The sequence below is a fragment of the Balaenoptera acutorostrata genome, chromosome 16 (assembly GCF_949987535.1).
Source record: "Balaenoptera acutorostrata chromosome 16, mBalAcu1.1, whole genome shotgun sequence".
NCBI lineage: Eukaryota > Metazoa > Chordata > Mammalia > Artiodactyla > Balaenopteridae > Balaenoptera > Balaenoptera acutorostrata.
This window is the reverse complement of record NC_080079.1, coordinates 60,910,644-60,938,623: the sequence shown is the minus strand read 5'-3', so window position 1 is coordinate 60,938,623 and position 27,980 is coordinate 60,910,644. Positions and strand designations below refer to the sequence as shown.

Below are 27,980 nucleotides of genomic sequence, written 5' to 3'. Positions count from 1 at the left end.
GACAAAGAAAAATTATTGAAAGCAGCAACGAAAAAAACGACAAATAACATGCAAGGGAACTCCCATAGGTTAACAGCTGATTTCTCAACAGAAACTCTACAAGCCAGAAGGGAGTGGCATGACATATTTAAAGTGACGAAAGGGTGGAAGCTACAACCAAGACTACTCTACCCGGCAAGGATCTCATTCAGATTCGATGGAGAAATCAAAAGCTTTACAGACAAGCAAAAGCTAAGAGAATTCAGCACTACCAAACCAGCTCTACAACAAATGCTAAAGGAACTTCACTAAGTGGGAAACGCAAGAGAAGAAAAGGACCTGCAAAACCAAACCCAAAACAATTAAGAAAATGGTCATGGGAACATGCATATCGATAATTACCTTAAACGTGAATGGATTAAATGCTCCAACCAAAAGACACAGGCTCGCTGAATGGATACAAAAACAAGACCCATATATATGCTGTCTACAAGAGACCCACTTCAGACCTAGGGACACATACAGACTGAAAGTGAGGGGATGGAAAAAGATATTCCATGGAAATGGAAATCAAAAGAAAGCTGGAGTAGCAATACTCATATCAGATAAAATAGACTTTAAAATAAAGAATGTTACAAGAGACAAGGAAGGACATTACATAATGATCAAGGGATCAATCCAAGAAGAATATATAACAATTATAAATACATATGCACCCAACATAGAAGCACTTCAATACATAAGGCAGCTGCTAACAGCTATAAAAGAGGAAATCGACAGTAACACAATAATAGTGGGGGACTTTAACACCCCACTTACACCAATGGACAGATCATCCAAACAGAAAATTACTAAGGAAACACAAGCTTTAAATGACACAATAGACCAGATAGATTTAATTGATATTTATAGGACATTCCATCCAAAACAGCAGATTACAATGTCTTCTCAAGTGCACATGGAACATTCTCCAGGAGAGATCACATCTTAGGTCACAAATCAAGCCTCAGTAAATTTAAGAAAATTGAAATCATATCAGGCAACTTTTCTGACCACAGTGCTATGAGATTAGAAATGAATTACAGGGAAAAAAACGTAAAAAACACAACCACATGGAGGCTAAACAATACATTACTAAATAACCAAGAGATCACTGAAGAAATCAAAGAGGAAATCAGAAAATACCTAGAGACAAATGACAATGAAAACATGACGACCCAAGACCTATGGGATGCAGCAAAAGCAGTTCTAAGAGGGAAGTTTATAAGCTATACAAGCTTACCTCAAGAAACAAGAAAAATCTTAAATAAACAATCTAACCTTAAACCTAAAGGAATTAGAGAAAGAAGAACAAACAAAACCCAAAGTTAGCAGAAGGAGAGAAATCATAAAGATCAGAGCAGAAATAAATGAAATAGAAACAAAGAAAACAATAGCAAAGATCAATAAAACTAAAAGCTGGTTCTTTGAGAAGATAAACAAAATTGATAAACCATTAGCCAGACTCTCACCACTATTATTCAACATAGTTTTGGAAGTCCTAGCTGCAGCAATCAGAGAAGAAAAAGAAATAAAAGGAATACAAATTGGAAAAGAAGAAGTAAAACAGTCACTGTTTGCAGATGACATGATACTATACATAGAGAATCCTAAAGATGCCACCAGAAAACTACTAGAGCTAATCAATGAATTTGGTAAAGTTGCAGGATACAAAATTAATGCACAGAAATCCCTTGCATTCCTATGCACTAATGATGAAAAATCTGAAAGAGAAATTAAGGAAACACTCCCATTTACCATTGCAACAAAAAGAATAAAATGCCTAGGAATAAACCTACCTAGGGAGATAAAAGATCTTTGTGCAGAAAACTATAAGACACTGATGAAAGAAATTAAAGATGATACCAACAGATGGAGAGATATACGATGTTCTTGGATTGGAAGAATCAATATTGTGAAAATGACTATACTACCCAAAGCAATCTACAGATTCAATGCAATCCCTATCAAATTACCAATGGCATTTTTTACAGAACTAGAAGAAAAAATCTTAAAATTTATATGGAGACACAAAAGACCCGAAATAGCCAAAGCAGTCTTGAGGGAAAAAAGCGGAGCTGGAGGAATCAGACTCCCTGACTTCAGACTATACTTGATTACTACAGTAATCAAGACAATATGGTACTGGCACAGAAACAGAAATATAGATCAATGGAACAAGATAGAAAGCCTGGGGATAAACCCACGCACCTATGGTCAACTAATCTATGACAAAGGAGGCAATATACAGTGGAGAAAAGACAGTCTCTTCAATAAGTGGTGCTGGGAAAACAGGACAGCTACATGTAAAAGAATGAAATTAGAACACTCCCTAACACCATACACAAAAATAAACTCAAAATGGATTAGAGACCTAAATGTAAGACCAGACACTATGAAACTCTTAGAAGAAAGTATAGGCAGAACACTCTCTGACATAAATCACAGCAAGATCTTTTTTGATCCACCTCCTAGAGTAATGGAAATAAAACCAAAAATAAACAAATGGGACCTAATGAAACTTCAAAGCTTTTGCACAGCAAAGGAAACCATAAACAAGACGAAAAGACAACCGTCAGAATGCGAGAAAATATTTGCAAACGAATCAACAAAGGATTAATCTCCAAAATATATAAACAGCTCATGCAGCTCAATATTAAAAACACAAACAATCCAATCCAAAAATGGGCAGAAGACCTAAATAGACATTTCTCCAAAGAAGATATACAGATTGTCAACAGACACATGAAAGAATGCTCAACATCATTAATCATTAGAGAAATGCAAATCAAAACTACAATGAGATATCATCTCACACTGGTCAGAATGGCCATCATCAAAAAATCTAGAAACAATAAATGCTGGAGAGGGTGTGGAGGAAAGGGAACCCTCTTGCACTGTTGGTGGGAATGTAAATTGATACAGCCACTATGGAGAACAGTATGGAGATTCCTTTAAAAACTACAAATAGAACTACCATACGACCCAGCAATCCCACTACTGGGCATATACCCTGAGAAAAACATAGTTCAAAAAGAATCATGTACCAAAATGTTCATTGCAGCTCTGTTTACAATAGCCAGGACATGGAAGCAACCTAAGTGTCCATCATCGGATGAATGGATAAAGAAGATGTGGCACATATATACAATGGAATGTTACTCAGCCATAAAAAGAAATGAAAGTGAGTTATTTGTAGTGAGGTGGATGGACCTAGAGTCTGTCATACAGAGTGAAGTAAGTCAGAAAGAGAAAAACAAATACCGTATGCTAACACATATATATGGAATCTAAGGAAAAAAAAAAGGGCCATGAAGAACCTAGTGGCAAGACGGGAATAAAGACACAGACCTACTAGAGAATGGACTTGAGGATATGGGGAGGGGGAAGGGTGAGATGTGACAGGGTGAGAGAGTGTCATGGACATATATACACTACCAAATGTAAAATAGATAGCTACTGGGAAGCAGCCGCATAGCACAGGGAGATCAGCTCGGTGCTTTGTGACCACCTAGAGCGGTGGGATGGGGAGGGTGGGAGGGAGGGAGATGCAAGAGGGAAGAGATATGGGAACATATGTATATGTATAACTGATTCACTTTGTTATAAAGCAGAAACTAACACACCATTGTAAAGCAATTATACTTCAATAAAGATGTTTTAAAAAAAAAAAAAACTAAACATAGAATTACCATATGACCCAGCAATCCCACTACCGGGCATATACCCAGAGAAAACCATAATTCAAAAAGACACATGCACCCCAATGTTCATTGCAGCACTGTTTACAATAGCCAGGTCATGGAAGCAACCTACATGCCCATTGACAGACAAATGGATAAAGAAGATGTGGTACATATATACAATGAAATATTACTCAGCCATAAAAAGGAACAAAATTGGGTCATTTGTAGAGACGTGGATGGATCTAGAGACTGTCATACAGAGTGAAGTAAGTCAGAAAGAGAAAAACAAATATCGTATATTAACGCATATATGTGGAACCTAGAATAATGGTAGAGATGAACCAGTTTGCAGGGCAGAAATTGAAACACTGATGTAGAGAACAAACGTATCGACCCCAAGGGGGAAAAGCGGCAGCAGGTAAGGGTGGGGGTGTGATGAATTGGGAGATTGTGATTGACATGTATACACCAGTATGTATAAAATGGATGACTAATAAGAACCTGCTGTATAAAAAAAAAAGAAAAAAAAATAAAGCAACATGACTGCTAAAAATAAGTAAATACATAAAATAAAATTGACCTCTTCAGTTTTTGCCTCTTCCAGGAGGGAAATTCTGGTTAGGAGGTAAATTCAGTTTACTCCTTCATAATCAAATTTCCCTTTTGTTATGCTAAACTGAGAGTTTACATTTCTTGATATGCTGAACCCCAAAATGCACCACGAGGAATACCACAAAATGAATTAGTAGAACTTTTGTTTGTTGCTCAGGATGTTTAGATCAGCTACAAAATGGGTGAAAAGACACAAACCTATCAAGCAGTGTTGTCACAACTGATCGGTACTTGGTATTGTTTTTCAAATAACAAGTGGAAGAAGTGGAATATTTAGGAAAGGGGAGGATTTAGGAGGGGCCTTTTAAACTGTGATTTTAATGCATTAATTACTGTGTGGCAAAAGCATGGGAAGAGTTAGGCCTTTTCTAGAAATATTTTAATCTCTATTTGTCTAGCTACTCTCAGTTAGATTTATACTGAGTTCTGGATTTTGTTTCTTTTTCTTTTATTCTAAGCAATCAGAAAAATACTCCTAAGATGTCACTGATTTAGTTATCAGGTTCCCTTTATCTCTTTGTATAGTAGGTAACATGAGTACAGGGAATGTTTCTAGAAAGATTGCTCATGCCTAGATCAATTTCAAGGTCGAGCCTTTAAAAATTACCTGTGTTGTGAGAAAATAGAACATCCTGGATAGTAGAGAGAAGAGTAGAAATAGAAGTGGAAAAGAAGATGGACAAACTTCCAGATGATTTGATACCTTTTGGGACCCCCTCATTCTTAAGACAGTAATTGAGGATGTATTCAGTTTTCTAATTTATTTTATAATGATCTTTAATATAATGTTAAAAATAAATTTTTATTCTGGAAATTTATAAATATGACGAATTTACAAGTCAAAATTATATATTTCATCAAAGTACCTTTAAGTGATTTTTAACAATTTTCCAACTATAATAATAATACATGCTCATTTTAGAGAATGAAAAATATAGAAACATGCAAAGAAAAAAATTAAAATCAACATTCATTATATCATCCAGCATTAATTATTCCAAAACATTTTTCTGTTTCCTTGCAGTGTTTTTTTCCGTACATATATTTAAACTTTTTATTTTGAAATGATTTCAAATTAGAGAAGAGTTGTAAGAAGAGTACAAATTAATTTCTACCATATGCTTTAAGCATTCTCTTTTTCTGCCTTTGATACACAGCATATATTCAAATTTTTCTTGTCTTCCAGGAATGTCCTTTCTAGTAATTTTGTTCTTCTACTTCAAGATCCAATCCAAGATTGTGCGTTGCCTTTATTTGTCATATCTCTTTGTTTTCCTTTAATCTGGAACAGTTCCTTGGTCTTTCTCTGTCATGACATTGGCATTTTCAAAGAGTATAGCCAACTTTTGATATATGCAAAGTTTTAACAAATTGACATTATTTCCATTATTATAATTTTATTTCTCCTTTTCTACTTGCATTATATTTTCGTCATTTTCCAACGTCATTAATTGTCCTTCAAGTATCATTTGGGGTTGCTGTATAATATCATTTATTTTTATTAGTCTTGTATTGTTGAATGTTTTTAATGTTTCTGATTTTTTCAGTATTCAAATACAGTTTGGAAGAACATCTTTGTAAATAAATTTTCAATGTAATTTTGATTTCTGAATTCATCTATCAAGTATTTGTTAAGTGCTTACAACATGGAGCAACAAAACAAAAATCCTACAGAAGACAACAATTAAATTAATCTCTATGGTTAATCTCTATGTTAATCTCTATGATTCTGAATGTAATTAAAATGGAAATTTGGAAAGGGGGAAAAGTACCAGATAATGAGGTTGCCAGATTCAGCGTAGAGAAATACAGGATTTCCATTTAAATTTGAATTTCAGATGGGATTCACAATATTTGAGGCATAATTACACTAAAAAATTATTAATTACATATATGAAATTCACGTTTAACAGGGCATCTAGTATTTCATCTGGCAGCCATACCAGAAGATTGAGTGTTCAGGAAACCTTCATGGTAGAGGTGATGGAAGGGAGTAAAGAAGATGTTTTACACAAAAGGAATGGCTTCAGAAAGCCACTGAATGTAAGAATGGAGTATGCTCCATAAGGATAAAAACTTTGTGTCTCATTCACATTAGGGATACTTAGGTGAATAAGAACAGTTATGGTCCCTACCCTTATGGATTTTAGTCAAGCAGGAGTGACAGACATTATTTAATTAAGGTACTTCTTAATTTATAAGTATCAACACAATCAAATATTATGAGGGGAAGGTACTTTGTTCTGAAATTATATAAAATAAGGATGTAGTCTTAAAAACCTGACCAGGTTCAACATGGAGTTATGTTGTGTCTTGAGGGAGTGACACAATTTCTTTTATGAAGTTTTCCTTCGTTCATTAATTTTCCCCCTGAGTTTATAGAATTCTCTTTGGGCTGTCACACTTGGTTTTTTATCTTTTTATGTGGGTGATTTCCTTTACATAGTAGATTGAATATTCTTTGAGAAAGGAGAGATTAGGATAGGCAAAAAAGTATTTAGATTTACTTTTATCCCATATAGTTTCATGTGTATAGTATCAATAGGTATAAATTATTTATATGTTGATTCATTGAAGTTATAATGGAGCTTCTGATAGCTGTAGATATGCCGTGTACATTAGGATTGAGACTATTTCTGGATTCTTTGAACATCTTAAAGAAGGTTGTGATGCCTAGTTGTCATTGTTAGTTTGTAGACCTTGAGTGGCAATTTTAGGTCGGAGCATCTATCCAGGGACTTGCAGTCAAAGGAGCTTTGATAACCATTGTCACATTAATCAAAATAGTTGTTTTGAATCTACCTTCAATATATATTGAAAATCTGACTACTTCATACCACGTCTGTTATCTTCCTCCTAGTTCAAGATGGTATTATCACTTCCTGGATTATTTCAAAATACTCATAATTGCTCCCCCCTGGATCTTGTCCCCCTTGCAACAATAGGAAGATATTAGAGGTTTTTAGGCAGTGGTGGTAACATTATTAGATCTGTGCTTTGACATGGCTACATTGTGCTTAATAGATTGGAATAGGAATAGGGTAAATGTGGGTTGATTTGGAGAACACTAATAACCTTAGTCTTTTTAATTAATTTGCATCTTTTTACTTATTAATATCCATTTGAACCTTAGTTTATAATGTGCTATACTCAAATATAATTGCATTACTTATTAAGTAAACTTTTTTCTTACAGTTTTATTGAGATATAATTGACGTACAGCACTATGTAAGTTTAAGGTATACAGCATGATGATTTGACTTATATACCTCATGAAATGATTATCACAATAAGTTTAGTGAATATCTGTCACAAACTGGGAGATTAGGATTGTCATATATACACTACCATACATAAAATAGATAGCTAGCGGGAACATGCTATAAGCACAGGAAGCTCAGCTCGGTGCTCTGTGACGACCTAGATAGGTGGGATGGGGGGGATTGAGAGGGAGGTCCAAGAGGGAGGGGATATAGGTATACATATAGCTGTTTCACTTCACTGTACAGCAGAAACTAACACAACATTGTAAAGCATTTATACTCCAATTTAAAAAAAAATAGAAAAAAATTTTTACGATGAGAACTCTTAGGAATTGCTCTCTTAACAACTTTTGTGTATGATATACAGCAGTATTCATTATATTTATCATGTTGTATTCATATTTATTATTACATCCCTAGTACTTATTTATCTTATAACTGGAAGTTTGTAGTACCTTTTGACTACCTTCATCCAATTCCCCCTCTCTCCCCACCCACCCCACCACCTGCCTCTGTAAATGTAAATCTGGTCTCTTTTTCTATGAGTTTGTCTGTATGTTTGTTTTTGAAATATAATAGACCTACAAGACTATGTTAGTTCCTGTTACACACCTAGTGATTTTAGGTAAATTTTTTTTTATATTAAGACAATCCTATATAACAAGAGTAATTAAGCCAGTGTGGCATTGACTTAAGGATAAACTAACAGACAAAGGATAGAAATAGACCCATACATGTACAGTCACCTAATTTACAGCAGAGGTGCCACTGGCGAATAGAGAGCAAAGGATGGTGCTGGGGGTCACTTGAATGTTCATGTCGAACAAAATTAACTTTGATCCCTACCTTACACCAAAAATCGGTTCTATATGGATTGTACATAAATATAAAATGTAAAACAATAAAGCTTCCAGAAGAACTCAGGAAAATATCATCATGGTCTTGAGTAGGCAAAAATGTCTTATGAAAGACACAAAATGCTAACAATAAAGAAAAATAAATTAGAATCATTAAAATTAAGGAATTCTTTTCCTCAAAATACATCATTATGAAAGTGAAAAGATAAGATACAAAGTGGACTTAAGAATCATGAGAAGTTCAGCAGGGGAGACTAGTGAAAGGAAATATGGTCATGCATGATTTTTTTCCCTATATAAGAAATATGAAAAGTAGAGAATCCTGCATTTAACTAAAGCCAGAAAACATTTTGAATCCTTACTTGTTCTGATTTTATGACTTTTACTTAGTAAATGTACATACCTTAGGCTTATAAATTCAGGCATATGTTATATACATCTTTTAGGGTCTTTTTAATGGTTAGAAAACGGGTTTTCTTTCCCCAACTCTTTTTAATTCCCAGCCAACTATGAAATATGCCACATTTATCCTCATTAAATAGTGAGATATCTTAGCCCTTTCCACTAATTTTTTACATTGATAGAAAGGATTTAGTTAGGTGGTAATGTTAGATAAACCTAATAAAAAATTGTTTTCATAAGCCACCGCTATCAGCTATTATTTGATATTTTAAAACATTTTGTACTTCTTATTTTTACTTTACATTATTACCTTACATTTTTAAAATGGCTCATTAATTCAAAATGTCTTTTATGTCTAAAGCAGTTCAAATAGTAGACTGGGAGTAGAAAGAGATTGACTATTAACGGGCATGGAGATATCTTTTTGGGCTGATGGCAGTGTTCTAAAACTGGATTGTGGTGATGTTTGCAAAAATCATTGAATTGAGGGACTTCCCTGGTGGCGCAGTGGTTAAGAATTGGCCTTCCAGTGCAGGAGACACGGGTTCAATCCCTGGTCCGGGGAGATCCCACAAACCGTGGAGCAACTAAGCCTGTGCGCCACAACTACTGAGCCTGTGCTCTAGAGCCCACAAGCTACAGCTACTGAACCTGCGTGCCACAGTTACTGAAGCCCATGTGCCTAGAGCCAACGCTCTGCAGCAAGAGAAGCCTGCGCACTGCAACAAAGAGTAGCCCTCGCTCACTGCAACTAGAGAAAGCCTGCGCGAAGCATCGAAGACCCAACACAGCCAAAAGTTAATTAATTAATTAATTTTTAAAAACTTAAAAAAAAAATCATTGAATTGTGCACTGAAAACATGTCTTTTATAGTATGTAAATTGATACCCTAATAAAACTACTTTTTCTCGTTTTAAGGACACCATTAATACAATGAGTAGGCCAACAGCAAGTTAGGTGAAAACATTTACAATTCATGTATCTGATAAAGATTTGTATATAGTATATATAAAGATATATACTACAAATTAAACAGCACAACAACAACAACAAAAAGTGGGCAAAAGACTTGGACACGTCACAAAGGGAAATAATATAGTGGCCAATAAGCACATGAAAAGGGGCTTAGTGTCATACATCATTAGGGAAATATAAATCAACACAATGAGATAACATTCCCCACCAACTTTAGTGGTTAAAATTAAAAGAACTACCAAGTGTTGGAAAGGATATGGAACAACTAGAGCTCCCATTCTTTGCTGGTAGGACCACAAATTTAGAAAACTATTTGATAAGGTTTTTAAAAAATATATGTAAGCTTAATCACGCATCTACCCTATTACCCAGCAAGTCATTTATCTCTAAGAGGAGCAAAAATATATGTCCACAAAAATACTTGTGCACATTCACAGCAGGAAACAGGTGTCCATCAAAAGGATAATTTTTCAATAAGTTGTGGTATACTCATACAATAATACATTACTAGACAATAAAAAGAAATCAACTACTGTTACCCGCAACCACGGGGATAAATCTCAAAGAAGTCAGACACAAAATAATATTTGTGTTCTGTATTAATCCATTCAAATAGGCAAAAGCTATCTATGATAAAAATCAGTAAATAGTTTCCTTTTTGTTAAGCAGGCATGGAAATTGACTGGTAAAGGGCAATAGAGACCTTTCTGGGATTATGGAAATGTTCTACACCTTGTTTTGAGTGAACATTTGAGACCTGTGCATCCTGTTGTTTGCAAAGTATACCTCAATTATAAGAAAATACAAAATGCTATAAATAACAGCCAATTGCAAGCCAACCAAGCATCTCTCTTAATAAATCTCATCAGTTTTTACAAGAAAAATAAATCCTGTTTCTAAAAAAAGGAAACAGTTTTATTTAATGCTATTTTACAAATGCTTATATATGACAGATTATAAAAAGATTATCTAAACAAATGGAATAAAGATCCTCTATGAAGAAGGGTGAGTTTTTTGCCTTATTGTATATGCTCTTATATTTAGTAAAACAAGGTGGTTTCCTGTGGTAGCCTCTTATACTCTGTTTTCTTATGCTTTCTTGTGGTAAAATGTGAACTGTGATGTTCTGCCCAAGAAAGGGTAATTATACATCTGTGTACTCTTTTTCTCTTCTCTTGTCCTTTTTCTTTTTTCTCTTATTATGAAATTGTTAATATGTATCAAAGAACGTACAGAACACATATGTTACAAAGCAGATGCGTCTGCCTCTCTCCCCATTTGATTCATTTAAAACTCTTGCCAATCCCCTGCAAAGCTAATACCTATTTTGACTTCTACATTTTTATTTTCTGAAATATATGTGTGTGTGTATATACATATGTATATATATCTTTATACAGTATATTGTTTTGCTTCTCTTTTAGCTTTATAGAAATGGTATAATATGGAATGTAGTGTCCTGAGTTTTGCTCTTTTCATTCAATAATAGGGTTCTAAGATTCATCCATGTTGCTATATATAGCTGAAGTTTATTAATTTATGTTGCTGTATGATATTGTTGAAAAAAATTTTGGTCCTTTTTCCTTTGCCGTCTTTCACATCGTTTGACTACACCTGTAGCAGTAGTTAAATCAGCAAAATCATGAGTGACTTCACATGTAAGGAACACTTCTAACATTATGACTTGAAAATATAGATACCATTAGAAGTCCCTTCTATTTCTACAAGTATAGTAAGCTATATGATTTGCATTTTCATAGTAGGATATGAATTATATAGTTATACTGACAGCTGCAGGGTAGAAAGTTTTAACACACTAGAATGAAGTGTATCTTGGAGACATTTTTTGTTATCTGAAGATCAACATGCTCCATATGGTGCCACTGAACCAATGAGCTTGAAGAAAATATTCCTATTGCTCAAACAGCACAACGTATGGGTTACTCTTTTGTACACAAGTTTGTCTTTCTATATGATAGTTGTATGTATAAAGTATATTGATTATAAATATAACCTGCTTTATTTAACCTGTATGTTTCCTCCGAGTTCTAATAAAATGATACTGTATTTTCTAGGTTAGAAAGTTTATTACAATTAAGAAAAATAACAACCTCCAGGTCAAAGTTAATAGCAAGTTATTCAATATAGGATATGGTAAAGCTTATAACATTGTCATTTACTATGAATAATAAACATAATTCTGATGGGTTTTTTCAGTAGTCCATCTTGATGTTAGTATTTGTTGTATTTAGTAGTGTTTTATTTCCCACAGAATATGGTTCTTTATAAAAGAACCCCAAAATGTTTATTATATAAAAACATAATTTAAGTCATTATGTGAGATCCCTTTAGCTGTCTCATAAGTCAGAATAATGGATTGAAAGAGAGGGAGGGAGGGGTGAGGTGAGGGAGAGAGAATTGGCAGAGAAACTTGTTAAGATTTATACTCCTAAGCGGCATCATACAGAAAGTTTAAAATTAAATATAGAATATTATAAACATATCATTAAAATACAGGACAATCAGAGACTGTTCTAAAAGTAATCAGAGTCTTAGGAGGATCGTGTTTCTAGGTTGCTCTGGCAAGAAAGCACTTAGAAGATTGAAATAACACTGGTGCCAAATCAGAGATTTCTCCCGCTGTAATCAACCTAAAAATCTGACTTAGTTGGTCCTAACAGTAGACTCAGACCCCTAGAGAAGATAAGCAGAGCATTTTTCCTATTGACCAAGGCTGAGACTTCATTCATCCTTAAATCACATGGGACATTGCACATACTTTTTTAGAAGCCTAGATCAATAATAATAATAGTAGTAGTAGTAGTAGTAGTAGTAGTAGTAGTAGTAGTAGTAGTAGCAGTAGCAGTAGTAGTAGTAGTAGTTCTTTAGGAAGCAACTAAAACCCTGTGATGAAAGACACTATTCATTTGTTTTCTTGAATGGAGGAGGCATTATAGGGAGTGAAGGCTTATTAAACCTCATTTTTTAAAAAGAAGGTGTAGAATTTTATTCTAATAAGTCATGCAACAAGGAAATTTACGTTACTGCAGCTCCAGGGCAGCAATTACTTATATATTGACAACTTATACATGTTTTACATGCCCGTTTGCTCTCCTGTTCGCTACTGAAATGTAGTTACCATAGCAATGAACACATCACATGGTTCCTGTGCTAGTTCTAAAATAGAGAACAGCAATATGCCATATGAGCCATGCTTATTTTCTACATAAGGACTGCATATACAACTTGAGGATATTCCATGCCCTTCTCAGTGCAGATAGCTTATCATTGATTTAGAAAGCTTTCAAAGTGAAAAGCAATTGGCAGGAGTATATTTCAAGTTTCCAACCTCTCTTGTATTATATAGTGTGTATTCTTTGCCACTGAGCTAAAAGAACGGCTTCACTAGCTTTGACCAGCGGGGACTCTGCTATTGTGTATTCAACCAAATATCTTCTGTTGGAATATCTCTACTACTCAGGAGATTTGGCAGGAGGGGCATATGTAGCATTCACGGAAACATTTTCTCAGTCTTATTGACCAGTCCTTATCCAATCTTAGCTTTTCTCCTACTGCCTTCTTTTATGTATCAAGTTAAAAAAAATACAGGAGTCTGTTCTAGAATTTGAGAAGAAGAGGATGCCAGGCACAGCTGGAGGCATGCTGTTAGTTCCCTTTTAGGACCACTATTGCTCTGTAAGATTTAAGCATAGGTTACACAGCAGTGTATCTGTAAAAAAAAGGACTTCAGATTTCTGTGATTGGTGCTGTCAGGTCCTCACTTCTGCCTCTTGCATTCTTTAGAGTAGGTAGTAGGGTGTCAGACCTCAGAAATAAAATACGAGCACACCCCTGTTACTGTGGATCTTATCAGATACCTATTTGAAACAGTCCAAGCAAGAACCGTGACAGATGAGAGAGTGGTGCTACTCGGTAACTATTTCTAATGTGTATAAAATAAAAATAAATTTCTACTTGAGCTGCCAGCTATGTTACACCTATTGTCACTGGAGCTATGAATTAAAATTTTTAAATGTTTTTATTGAAACTACTAGAACCAACTGTACCGTAGATAGTAGAGGAATCTGGTGCTTTATTTTCCTCATATTTTACCTTATACTCTGGACTGCAGTTTGTGAGAGGTGAATTGTAGGTCTTCAAACACAAATAAGTAAATTTAAGAAGCTAAATAGGCATATATTTGACAGGCTATTACTGATGGGATATATGTTGAGTGTATAATATTTGTGTTTGCCCTTTCATCCCCTTTGTAATTTAAAAACCATGTAACTTAGTATTACATAAATTATATAGTATCAGATACTTCTGTATCCAAATAGTATAGAACAAATGACTGAAGATGTCATTGTTATATTGTACTTGAACTTTATTTCTTTTTTCGTGGTCATTGTTAAAAACTTGGCCTTTATAAAACTAGATAAAGGAAACTCTTTCATAATCCCACCACATCTCATAGTAAGATAATCTCTGTTACTAGTTTTGGGTATGCCCTTCCAGATTATTTTTTGTCATAAAAGTATTTAAAATATTCACTTTAATGAGATTGTACTGTAATTCTGCTTTGAAGCTTTTTACCTAACAAAATACATAGGCCTCTTTTCTTGTTAGTACAGACTTATCTTCCTTACTTTTTATAATAGTTATATTATTGTATGAATACACCATAGTTTGTTCTCCTCTTGAAAGCTGTTGGGGTGTCTTCTGTTTTTTTATTATTATAAATAGCGCTATAGTGAATATATATGTCTATGTACTTTAGTGTAAATTTTTCTATAGGATAAATCTCTAGAAGTAGAGCTGCCAATTCTGAGGAAATAAATATTTTAAGTTTTGATAAACTTTTCCAGTTGCCCTCCTGAGTGTTTCTACCAATTCGTATTCCCAATTTAAGTGTGTTTTTAAAGTTTGCCAAAATGATCAATTTAAAGTGACATCTCATTGTTTTAATTTGCATTTCTAAAGTTATTGTTGAAGTTCATAAGTTGACAAGCTATTTGTATTTTCATCTGTTATCTCCCAAATTCTTTGCTCATCTTGCTTTTGGATGGTTCATTTTTTTTACTACTAACTTTTTTCTCCCCATTCCCCCCCTTTGTTTATAAGGGAAATAAATCCCAGGTGACTTGTAAGTATTTCTTGCAGTTTGTCTTTTGACTTTATTTTTGGTGCTTTTTGTATGTGGAAGTTTTTCATTTATTGGTAGTCACATTTGTTAGTGTTGTCCTTTGTAGCTTCTGACCTTTATTAATACCAAATTATATGTTTCATCTGGGTCTAAGGTACTCATTTTATTCACTTATTTACAGAATCTAATCATTTGAGTCCTATAGTATACCAAGTGTCTGGAGATGATAGGTCAGTACTGCATGTACAGTCTAGGAGTATAATCATATTTGCAACAGTGATGTTTTAGCCTAGCAGTAGGCCAAATTCTCTAGAATGGCTAGCAGCTGCTTCTGAATATTGCTGTAAAGCAAAGTAACTTGTAACATGACCAAATTCTGTAGAATTATTAACAGTTACTTCTGAATATTGTCATAAAGTAAAGGTAACATGTAACATGTAAAGCCAAAGTAAAAAGCTACATCTAACAAACAATCTGTCCTTTTCTGAAATTTAGTTAATTTAGTCTCTTCTGTGTCTTTATATTTACTATTAGGTTTGTGGCTAATATATGGACATCTTTCCAAGTTAATGGTGTTATTATGAAAGGCATGACTACTGGCATTTCACACAGAACAGAAGAAAATTCCTTTAGATAAAAGCCAAACTGCAGTTATCCTCATTTTACATACTATTCTGCAAATTATCAAATTAATAAATACTTACTAAGTGCCTGTTTTATTGCTAGGTTCTTACAAGAAAAAGCACTGGTAAGTTGTTTTTTTGTTTTTTGTTTTGTTTTTTTTCAAGGTGCGAGTTGTAAGTCTCTCTTCAAAGAGTTCATGATCTAGTTTGGTATACATGGCATAAGTACATCAAAAGTTAAATAATAAAAAAATGATAATTGCCCAATAATATATGAAGACTCCTCCCCAAACCAAAATAAAACAGAAAAAAAAAAGTATCAGTTTCTTCTGTAGCAGTATTACGTGCTAAGGAAATGTTACTGGTGTGGAAGCTTTGGCTGCAATCATTTCTAGAATGTAAAGTGAATAAATCATTAAAAAAAAAACTGAAAGTAGCCAGTTTGCAGGTAGGCAGAATAAGTGGTCATTTAAGAGTTTGTGAATTTAAGTATGCCAGAATATACTTATTTTCTTGCTTATTTCACCATTTGCCAGTTACTCCTTTGTGTTCAGGCTTTCACTTTTATTAAAGTACCTTGGGAAATTTTAGCATACTAAGTATAGGCAAATATTAATACTACAGCGTGAATAACTTTAACACCCTTTCCTCATCTCAGTTTTGGATAGGGAAGAAGAGAGACAATGAGAATACTAGAAGTCTGAGGTAAGGGGAGAGGATGAACAGTATGAATCTGGGGAAAGGGAATTTTTGCACACCTCAAAGTTTCATCTGAATATACACTTCATCTGCCCAATATACATGTGTCTATTCCTCATATCCACACGTTTTATTGAAATTGATGGGAACAGTTAAAATAGTTTAAGGCATTCACTGTTTATAGCTTATATAGCATCACTATATGATGTCATTATATGAGTCAGTTGAAGCAGAGGAGCAGAAACAGTAGAACCATACAGATGCAGATATAGGGACTTGTTACAAGGAATTGGCTTATAGAGTTCTGGAGGCCGGCTGAGTTCAAAGTCCATTCAGGAAGGGAAGATCATGAGCAGGTTGAAGCCCTGTGGGTAGGGGCTTCCCTGGTGGTCCAGTGGTAAAGAACCCGCCTTCCAATGCAGGGGACTCGGGTTCGATCCCTGGTCGGGGAACTAAGATCCCACATGCTTCGGGCAGCTAAGCCTCCGTGCCTCAACAAGAGAGCCCACGTGCCACAAACTACAGAGCCCATGCTTCCCGGAGCCTGCATGCCACAACTAGAGAGAGAAAAAACCTGCACACCACAACTAGAGAGAAGCCCGCGTACCACAGCGAAGACCCAATATAGCCAAAAAAGTAAAAAAGAAAAAAAATGGTATATAAGAAAAACCCTATGGGTGTATGTGTGATAGAGTCTCAGGTCAGGGAAGGCCTAGGCTCTCTTTTATAGGGGTCACCTAATTAAGTCAGGGCCACCTGGGATAATCTCCCTTTGATTAACTTAAAGTCAACTGATTAGGGACTCTAATTTCATTTGCAGAATTCCATCCCAGCAGAAGCTAGAATAGGACTTGGTTGAATACCTGGGGAAGATAGCTCAGCCTAACCAAGCTGATATGTAAAAAAAAAAGCCATCTTAATCCTTTAGACATAATTTAAACAATAATTCTTATCTCGGCTGTAATTCACAAAAAATAGTTTCCCTACAACTGGTAACCCTAATAATCATTTACAGTAGTGCCATTCACACTCAGAAAATAAGCTTTGTTGCTGGTCATAAAATAGAAGGGTCTCCTCAAGAGGCTATCTGAATCTATCCCTTCATTTTGCAGGTGTAAAATCTAAAGCCTAGAAAGGCTGTGAAATTTTTTTTTTTTAATACTTGGAATATCTCATTTAGGGATATAATATTTTAGTTGAGTTAGTCTTTCACCTAAAGCCCTGCAAGGTTTATCTAAGAATATAGGTAGAACACTGAAAGTACTCCATTTTTAGTTCAATTAAACTATTTGCCACTTTGTAATGTTATTATGTATGAGAGATCCTGGTATGTAGAAATATGTTTCGTAGGGTGCACAACTGAAAATCTGGATATTTAACGAACTTTGTAGAGGTGGCTTTTATGAGAATGAATTTTGTCCTCTTTGGAGGATTAAAAACATGTTCTAAGAGATCTCAAAAGGATTAGTGACACAGTTTTACTGTTTCTCCATTGCCTTGCCTCCTACCTTTACCTTGTAATTTTTTATAAAGGAACCCTAGAATTTAGCCTTTGATATTATGGTCTATAGCTTAGTTTAACTGAAATTTGGTTGTGAGTTTTTTTGTGCTTAATTGTTTATATTTGATGTTCTTGAGCATTTCCATAACCTTCTCACCACTAAAGGTTTGTAAAAACCATTTAGTAATTCAAAAAAGATTTAAATGTCTGCTGTGTGCCTAACACTTCTCTTGATACAATGGTGAGCAAGATTGACAGTCTAGTAGGAAAGTGAGACAGGGAAACACCAGCATTAATTATGGAAAGTATCAGTACTGGGGAAATACAAGGATGTGATTCATGGTGGGGGAGGGTTTGTTTGTTTGTTTTTAATGGCCCACTGCCTGATGCATAATAGATGCTTAATAAATGCTTTTTGAATAAATAAGTCCAAATGGCATTTTTAAAGGAATATAGACTTTTTTTTTTAAAGTGTATGTCTGTAGGGTACTTGACAAAGAACTAGGGTAATTGGAGCAGGTAGAAAAACAATGAAGGGTTCTGATTTGGGGATGATTCAAGGACTAGAGTATATTGGAATGCGTATAAATACACTTTCACTAATTAGCAATTTGTTTCGTTTTCATAGTCCTAGTCTCCTTGTTCCTGACCTTTAACCTTTGTTTTGAAATCAGTGCATCGGTTTGAACTAGTTGGAATTGCCAGTGACCAAGTGCATATAACAACTATAAAAGAACACAAAAATTGAAGTCCTTGTTATGTTGCTGCATCACTAATCCAGGCTTCTAGCTAAATGCCAGAATATAAATTAGATCTCTTATCAAATGTGGCACATAAAATTTTAGGATCCTTTTTAGTGTGGTACATGTGCTTTCAATAAATGCCTGCTTTGGCAAGAAATTAAATCAGCATTCTTTGTGTCAAGTACACTTGCATTATATTTTATGCTCTATAACTTTAAAACTGTCCTTACAAACCAGGTCAAGGGCAGAATTAAATTTGGTTTCTGGATTTTTTCTTTGTTTGGTTACGTTGTGTCGTGGGCATTTGCTTTATTCTGTTTTTTTACATCGAAGAAAATTCAGAATTCATAATACCGTCTCTCCAAAAACCGATCTCCTGCCGGTGCTGGCCCATTTCCAGTTTAAAAACCATTGAACTCTTTCTCCTAGCAGAGTCTTTGCATGTGCTCTTACCTCTGTCTTGACCTATTTTTACCCCGTTATTTAGTATTATTCACCCAGCTAACTATTATTCATTCTTTAGGTGTCAACTTAAATATCATTTTCTTTAGAGATTCCTTCCTCATCCACACCACCAAATCTCAGTTAGGTCCCCCTTAATAGTCTCTTCTATATTACTAGTTCCTAATAGTTCCTGGTACATAGTGAGTGCTTGGTAAGTGAAAGGATGGATTAATATATTGAGCACTTACTATATACTACTCATTGTATAAAATGCCCTCAAAGGGGACTTCCCTGGTGGTCCAGTGGCTAAGACTCCAAGCTCCCAGTGCAGGGGGCCCAGGTTCAATCCCTGGTCAGGGAACTAGATCCCACATGCTGCAACTAAAAGATCCCGCACGGGGCAGCGAAGATCCCGTGTGCCGCAACTAAGACTCGGCGCAGCCAAATAAATACTTTTTTTTTTTTAATGCCCTCAAGAAACTTTCTTACGTCTGAGTTCCAAAGGGCCATGTTACTTTGTAAATGATATTCTTAGTTTCACTTCAGGGGACAAAATTAGCAATTCTGAATGAAATAAGTATAAAAGATATAAGAATGTACATTTATAATAAATGCATGTATACATATGTCTGTGTATGGCATGTTGCAAAGTAAAGTGAATATTTTACTGTGGTTGCTGTCAAGAAAACTTGAAAGCTACTACTTTAGTGGATACTGTTGTATAATAATTTCCTAACAATTACTTCTAGAAAAACCACCCATTTCACTTATCAACTTCCCCAAGCATCTCTCTGCTTCTGCATCTTTGGCTTCTAACAGTTCTTTGCTTAGAGTCAAAAGCCAGAATCTCAGAAATCTCCCAGAAAAGGCTATTTAAATTAAATGAGCCCATCAAGATTTGGAGGAAAGCCACTTGAAAAAAGAAAACACTATATTACATTTTACCTTTAATTTTCAAAACCTGAAAACCTTCTCAAGCCCAGGAAAACTAATGGTGTTTCATCTATTCTCTTTGATGGCCCATGTGCCCCAGTCCTGTGATTCTCTTAGAATTCTGTAATACTTTATACTTTTATGCTTTTGCTTTGTTTTTCTTCTCAGGATGCTCTTTCAAGGTCCAACACAGAAATCTTTTTTCTCTAACAAACCTTTCCTGACTAACCTTATTCCATTTTTTTATAGCTCTTTGAATTTTCTCACCATTTTGGTATATTATTTCTCAACTTTTATATGTTATACTATCATGTACTTGGTTATATGTACATTATTTTGTATTGGAAGTAGGCTTTTGTGTGTGTGTCTGTTTTGTTTTAGATCCCCAACCCTTAGCCCTTAAAGTTCAGTGGCTCTGCTCCTTCCTTGGCGTGAAAGTTCTGGCTAAGGCTGGTGACTTTAGTAGCTTGGATCTAATTTTCTGTGTTGAATATTTTCTGTTGACCCTTCAAGATTGACTTTTTACTCTCTTCCTTCCCTGTTTTGTGCCCAAGGGCCCTTAGAAAATTGCTGAGTATGAATAGCATGGAGAGAAAAGGTCCTTGTGAGGCCCTAAATTATTTAAAATATGGTTTTAAAAGGTCAGGTGAAAGTAAACAGGTTCAAAAAGGGGGAGTTAGAGCCTGGAAGGTCAAATCATGGGTCTTAGAATTCAGCCTAGCTCCAGTACCGTAGAGCTCCAGGAACATTACTGGGTCCTTCATATGGGTTTGTTGAGTTGTCTCAACTAACTGAATGAGACAGTTAAAGATTTTAACAATTCAAGATTATGATACTGCTTATGATACTGATGATTTTTAAACAAGTGGTCATATCAACAATAAAGCAAAACTCTTGTCTTAGGAAGGGGAACAGTGTAATAAGACCCCACTTGCAATTCTATTTTTCAGATAAATGAATGTGATTAAAAATAAGATAGAATAAAAATTTTAGAAAACAGTTAAATAAAATCCAAATTGGATGTGGAATAAAGGCCAAAATGTTATTTTTCACTCATGTGGTGTATATTTCCATATTTCTAAAAATGTGGAAGAAGAACTTGGCATAAAGTTCTGCTGTAATAATTTCTGCTTCTTAAATGACAGGTGCCTCATCTTTTATTGTATTAATTCAGAATCCTATCAAGTATGAAAATGCATAGTACAAAAGATAAATTTGTAAGCATTTGCCTCAGAATCATTACTGTACTGCATTCACTTTCAGCCTATTTCTATATCCTTCCTCTCTTTCACCTTCTGGCCTCCTTATGTCTTTATTTTCTCCTTTTCGTTTTAACCACAATCACTTCTCTGTCAGATGGTTCTTGTTTCTACTTCTGAATACATTTAAATGCCATTTATAAAATCATAAATTCTTATTGAATTTATGTTTAAACCTAATGGGATTCAGCAGTAGTTTGAAATTGCAACATAATTATCAAATGTTGGTTTTAATACCAGTGATGATTCACATTTTCCAACCTCCATATTTTGCAGTTTGTTTTTCTTGGCAAGGGTTTGTTTTAAGTATACATGAATAACGCAAAAGGTTTCTTGAATTTTGGCTTTTAGCAAGAAGGAATGAATCTTTTACTGTCTTCTGAAAAGTTACTTTACCTTTTACAAAAAGGTATGAGCAGTAAATGACAGATATTTAAATCTCACTGATTTAGGCCAGTCATTTCTTAATAGAGTCTCTGGACTTTTTGCTTAAGGAACCCTCCCTGTGGTTGTTAGAGACCTTCCAAAAACTCATTTTTATGGTCACTGAATTTTAGACTTAGAAGGACTTTAGAAAGTGTTATAAGCCTCTCATTTGCAAGATGAGGAACCTGAGAAAGAGAGTTTATGTCTTGCCCAGAGTCACACTAGAGGTAAAATAAGAGGCAAAGTAAGAACTAGAATCCAAGTTTCTTCATTTTAAGTGCAGGATTCTTTGATTTTATTTCATTATTTTATGGAACATGGAAGGAAAGCCTAAAAAAGATTGCTTGTCTAAAATTCATTATATTGTGTTTATCTTATAACTTGTCATTTCTGTACTTTGCTCTTTGAGTTAAAATATTTTGTATTTATCACCTGTTTTCTGATCTGCCATCTAAAAATCTTCACTTGTCTTCCCTTTTACATGCAGTCTGTATATTGCTGCTAGATAAGTTAATCTTTCTGAAATGTAGTCCTAATAAGGGTACCTACCCGCTCAGAAACCTTAATATCTCTCACCTTCTCCATCTACCTACCACATAGTTAAATGAATTAAATCCAGTCTCCTAACTCATTACAGAGTAAATCTACCTTTAAAATCTTAGTGTTTTCCTGTCCTCTCTTCATCCCTTATTGGACCACTTGCTAGTCTCAGGACACACCTCTCATTTTCCATACCTCCCTGTCCTTCCTTATATACACCTTCACCTAAAATTTTACCTATCCTTGTATTGATAGATTTATATCAAATTCTGCTTCCGCCATAAAGCCTTTTCTTTTGTTTTCTTTCCTTTTAACTTCCATTGCAGCATACTGTACTCTGACTTTAATTTTTGCTTTCATCTTAATTCTTCTTTCCTTATTTTTGATTAATCAGATGAGTCTAGCACAGTGCCATATAACTATGGAAATAAATGGTATCTAATATGTTCATTGGTTGCTAAAATTCTTGAAGCAGATGTACGATGGTTATTGCTACCGCCTCCCTTTATTCCTACAACAGATAATCAAAAATCTGTCCAGGTCATTACAACCAAGAGAAGTCCAACAACTCCCATGCCTATCCAGCTCTCAATAGTATCTGACTAACATTATCATGGTGTTTACATTGAGGCTGGAGATATTCATCAATTATGAAATGCCTGTTCTGAACCTATTACAGTTACCAAATTTCACATTTTAGGCAATATCTATAGAATATCCAATGTATATGTTTTGCTTTGGGGATACTAATGAGAGGGCTTATTTTTCTTACACAATTACACAGAAAATTATGCCATGTTCTGTGGCAACTATGTTCTCAGATGCTGTGTCCGATAATACACTGAGTAATTTAGGATGCTCCTGAAAAACCTTAAATAGAACTTGAGTATGTTAGTACTTTTTCATATGTGCAGTTTTTGTAGTTTCTTTCTCAAGAATGTAGTGTTGCTTTTTCGTGACTCTTGACTTCCCTTGCCATCCTTTCCAAAAAAGAGAAATAGAATGCCATCACCTATTGTTAAGCAGAGGATAATGTAAAGGTAGCAGAGCAGGAAGAGAAGTTATTGATAACTGAAAATCTCTATAATAACAAAACCATTGTTAAGTGTTGGTTGTCCAGGTGAAGGTTAACCATGATAGTGATACAGTGAATTATTCTCTTTGAAGTGGAAGTGGGAGATACAGCAACACACTCCTAAATCCAGGCTCCTTGCCTTCATCCCTGCTACTGCTAATCCAATACTGCCTAATTACCAGACTCTGCTGGGTTGGTGAGCACGTCTCAGGCAGGCCCCTGTTGTGTCTAAACCATCTCTAATCCACTCTGGCTAATGAAGAATTGACTTTCCTTGTTTGTGAGGTGTAGTGCATGTTAATTAGAGATGTAACTCAGATCATTCCTTTCACAACAAGGTTTTTAAGATTGTTACCATTGCTCCTAGCTTTGTGTACAAGGGATTTGCTATCTGACTCAGATCTTGTCCTTCAAACACTTAACACATAAGATGAATTTATGTATATAATCTCTTCTTTTGAAACAAGAAAATTTAGCATTGGCTCTTGAGCTACACATGTATGGAGTAGTGTCTATAAGGATATGTGCACTGGCAGTGAAAAAATGACATATATTACAATGGAGGTATTAGCATTTATTTGCTAAAGAAAAAAAAAGTGTCATTTTGAAGTTGTGAAATGTACTGTAATGGGTTGTTGCTGTTTATAAACTAATTTGACCTGTGTTTCTATCCCACATGCTATAAATTTTCTAATTACCATGCATTTCAGCAAAATAAAATAGTAGCTTGTCATAAAATTGCTTAGTTGATAACTTACAAAGTCCTCAAACTGAGTTGAGACTTGCTATTTACCCATTATTTAATCTGTATGTAGGGGATTGTTTTGTGGGTTTTGTTTAGTTATTTTTGTTGATTTTTCGCTATTCTTGCTAATTCTATCATAAACATTGGTGCTTATCTTTGTTGAGCTATATTATACCCTTTAATATCCAGTATCTGCCAGTGATGTCTAGAATGTATATATCTTTGAAAATATAGTTTAATATTTCAGAGTCAATTATTCTTCCAGGAAAAACTATTTCCCTGATTATTTGTGTGATCCTTGGAAAAGAGACAAATGCCAAAATCCTTTATGGTAACTTCCCAAAACAGGAGAACTGCAGAAATGGCACGATATACGTATTGCGTGAATACTCTCACGGAACACATCAGGCTAGCAATTTACTAAATTTTTAGCCAAATCTTAGATCCTATTCTAGAAAAGCTCAATACACATGAGTAGAAAGATCTTTTACCTTTTAAAATAAGATTCTTTTAAATCAGTATAACTCATTTCAGCGCTCATGTATTTAATTCATACTATGTATGAGGCACAATTCTAAGATATGATATAAAACTTAGTTCTTATGAAACTCATAAGCTAGGGGAGAAAATAGACCATGTAAGTAAATTATAATTCAGTGGAAGAAATAGCGTAATAGAAGAATATACAGAGCACTGAGATCCCTAAAATAAGAGTATGAAGCACAACAAATCAAGTCATTGCTGATCTAATGCAGAGGTATTTCTTCTTTGCTTAATGTAGGTGAGTGCTTTGTCCTTATCATTTGGTAAATCAACAAGGATTTATTATCTCTTCTGGGCAGAGCAGTATGTTAGATGTTTTGAGGATACAAAGTGAAAAAGAGTTTCTTCACTAAGAGTTTATAATCTAGTAGGAGAGATAAGCTGTCTATACAAATAACTATGTTTCCAGTCTGTACCTAACTGCCATAAAAGAAGCCTTTACAAATTTAGGAAAACTTCTGCAATGCATAAAGCCACTTCTGAAGGTGGGAAAGGAGAGACCATGAACAATTTAAGAAGGCTTCCATTAAGCGGAAGATGGCTGAACTAACCCTGGAGGGACTGGTAGTATTTTGACAAGGGTGGTTGAAGGGTATTCTAATTCATTTAGTGCCTACATGTGCAAGGTAGCATGAAGGCAAAAAAGCCTGGGGCATGTTCAGAGAATAGCAAGTATTCTAGTTTGAGTGGCATCTGGTACATGTATAAGGGAATAGTAAAAGATCAGGCTAGAAATGAAAAGTAGGGGCACTTTATGGAGGACCTTTGAAAGTCAGGCTATGGAATTGGGACTTTTCTCAGGAAGTAGTAGGTAGCTTGTTGAACAAAGGCTAATCAGAGTTGATATTTAGGAAGGTGGATCTAATGGTCGGAATGTAAGGATACATTCAAACTGAGTGTGATTGGTACTAGAGACTGATTAAGACACTATAGCAATAATCTAGGCAAGAGGTAGTACAGGCCTGACCTAGGTTTCTGTCAGTAAGAATGGAAACAAGACTAGATATTATAGGCCTTGTGCTTGTAAAATATACTTGGCAGAATTTGGAAGCTGTCAAGTGCAAAGCAACTCTGGAAGTGAGGCAGGATATCTGAGAATGATACCAAACGAAAGGAATAAAGGAAATTACCCCTAAAAACTATAAAGAGAGAAAAGGTTGAAAAGTTGATAGCTGAATTTCTAGATAAGACTATATAGGGCAGGTAATGAATGAGAAAGAAGGTAAGCAACAGAAAGGTGAGAGAGAAAGGGAAAATGATATGCAACAGAAAAGTAGGGAGGAGTGTTTCTAGGAGAGGATGGCAAAACTTAAACCCTAAAGCATCAAAAAGAGTCTCATTTTTTCACCTATTAAATTATCCAGTGGAATTGGAAAAATCCAAACAAAAGGGCTTAAATGTGCAGGAGTAAGTGGGGGAAACTGAGCAAAGACTTGAAGGAGGGAAAATATTTACTCAGGAAATAAACAGTAATTTGTGATGCAGAGAAATTTAGAGAGAGATTGAAATTACACCTCTGAAGAGATAGAAGAAAACGAGTACCCATTTTATTTCTTAAAATAATTATTCCTAAATTTTACAGTATGCAGAAACCCTTCATCCCTCTAGAAAATTCATCAAGTCCTATTCGAAAAAGTCAAAAAGAAAGGCCAAGATTGGTGACCAATGGGAAAAGTTTCTGAAATGGATATAGGCAGAAGCCAATTTGTAATACTACGTGCGATAAGTCAAAATTGCTTTTAACAAAATCCCATCTGTTAGCCCAATCACTTTATAATGTTCAGTACAGTAAAAATGCCAGCACTGACCAGAGGCAGACAGCAGAAGCAAGAAGAACTACAATCCTGCAGCCTGTGGAACAAAAACCACATTCACAGAAATACAGACAAGATGAAAAGGCAGAGGTACCTCTATGTACCAGATGAAGGAACAAGATAAAACCCGAGGAAAACAGCTAAATGAAGTGGAGATAGGAAACCTTCCAGAAAAAGAATTCAGAATAATGATAGTGAAGATGATCCAGGACCTCAGAAAAAGAATGGAGCAGAGATCGAGAAGATGCAAGAAATGTTTAACAAAGACCTAGAAGAATTAGAGAAATGAAAACTACACTAGAAGGAATCAATAGCAGAATAACTGAGGCAGAAGAATGGATAAGTGACCTGCAAGACAGAATGGTGGAATTCACTGCTGCTGAACAGAATAAAGAAAAAAGAATGAAAAGAAATGCAGACAACCTAAGAGACCTCTGGGACAATATTAAACACAACAACATTCGCATTATACGGGTCCGAGAAGGAGAAGAGAGAGAGAAAGGACCCAAGAAAATATTTGAAGAGATTATAGTCGAAAACTTCCCTAACATGGGAAAGGAAATAGCCACCCAAGTCCAGGAAGTGCAGAGAGTCCCAGGCAGGATAAACCCAAGGAGAAACACACCAAGACACATAGTAATCAAATTGACGAAAAGTAAAGACAAAGAAAAATTATTGAAAGCAACAAGGGAAAAATGACAAATAACATACAAGGGTACTCCCATAAGGTTAACAGCTGATTTCTCAGCAGAAACTCTACAAGCCAGAAGAGAGTGGCATGATATATTTAAAGTGATGAAAGGGAAGAACCTACAACCAAGACTACTCTACCCGGCAAGGATCTCATTCAGATTCGACGGAGAAATCAAAAGCTTTACAGGCAAGCAAAAGCTAAGAGAATTCAGTACCACCAAACCAGCTTTACAAATGCTAAAGGGACTTTTCTAAGTGGGAAACACAAGAGAAGAAAAGGACGTACAAAAACAAACCCATAACAATTAAGAAAATGGTAATGGGAACATACATATCGACAATTACCTTAAACATGAATGGATTAAATGCTCCAAGCAAAAGACACAGACTCACTGAAGGGATACAAAAACAAGACCCATATATATGCTGTCTACAAGAGACCCACTTCAGACCTAGGGACACATACAGACTGAAAGTGAGGGGATGGAAAAAGATATTCCATGCAAATGGAAATCAAAAGAAAGCTGGAGTAGCAATACTCATATCAGATAAAATAAACTTTAAAATAAAGAATGTTACAAGAGACAAGGAAGGACATTACATAATGATCAAGGGATCAATCCAAGAAGAGGATATAACAATTATAAATATATATTCACCCAACATAGCACCTCGAACATAAGGCAACTGCTAACAGCTATAAAAGAGGAAATCAACAGTAACACAATAATAGTGGGGGACTTTAACACCTCACTTACACCAATGGACAGATCATGCAAACAGAAAATTACTAAGGAAACACAAACTTTAAATGACACAATAGACCAGATAGATTTAATTGATATTTATAGGACATTCCATCCAAAAACAGCAGATTACACTTTCTTCTCAACTGCACATGGAACATTCTCCAGGATAGATCACATCTTGGGTCACAAATCAAGCCTCAGTAAATTTAAGAAAATTGAAATTATATCAAGCAT

The 27,980-nt window shown here is 34.9% G+C and overlaps 1 protein-coding gene across 6 annotated transcripts in view; it reads left to right on the top strand.

Moving 5' to 3' along the window:
* The window catches only part of ADK (adenosine kinase), a 506,491-nt gene that overhangs the window by 381,113 nt on the left and 97,398 nt on the right, over nt 1–27,980 (top strand). The window lies entirely within an intron of this gene.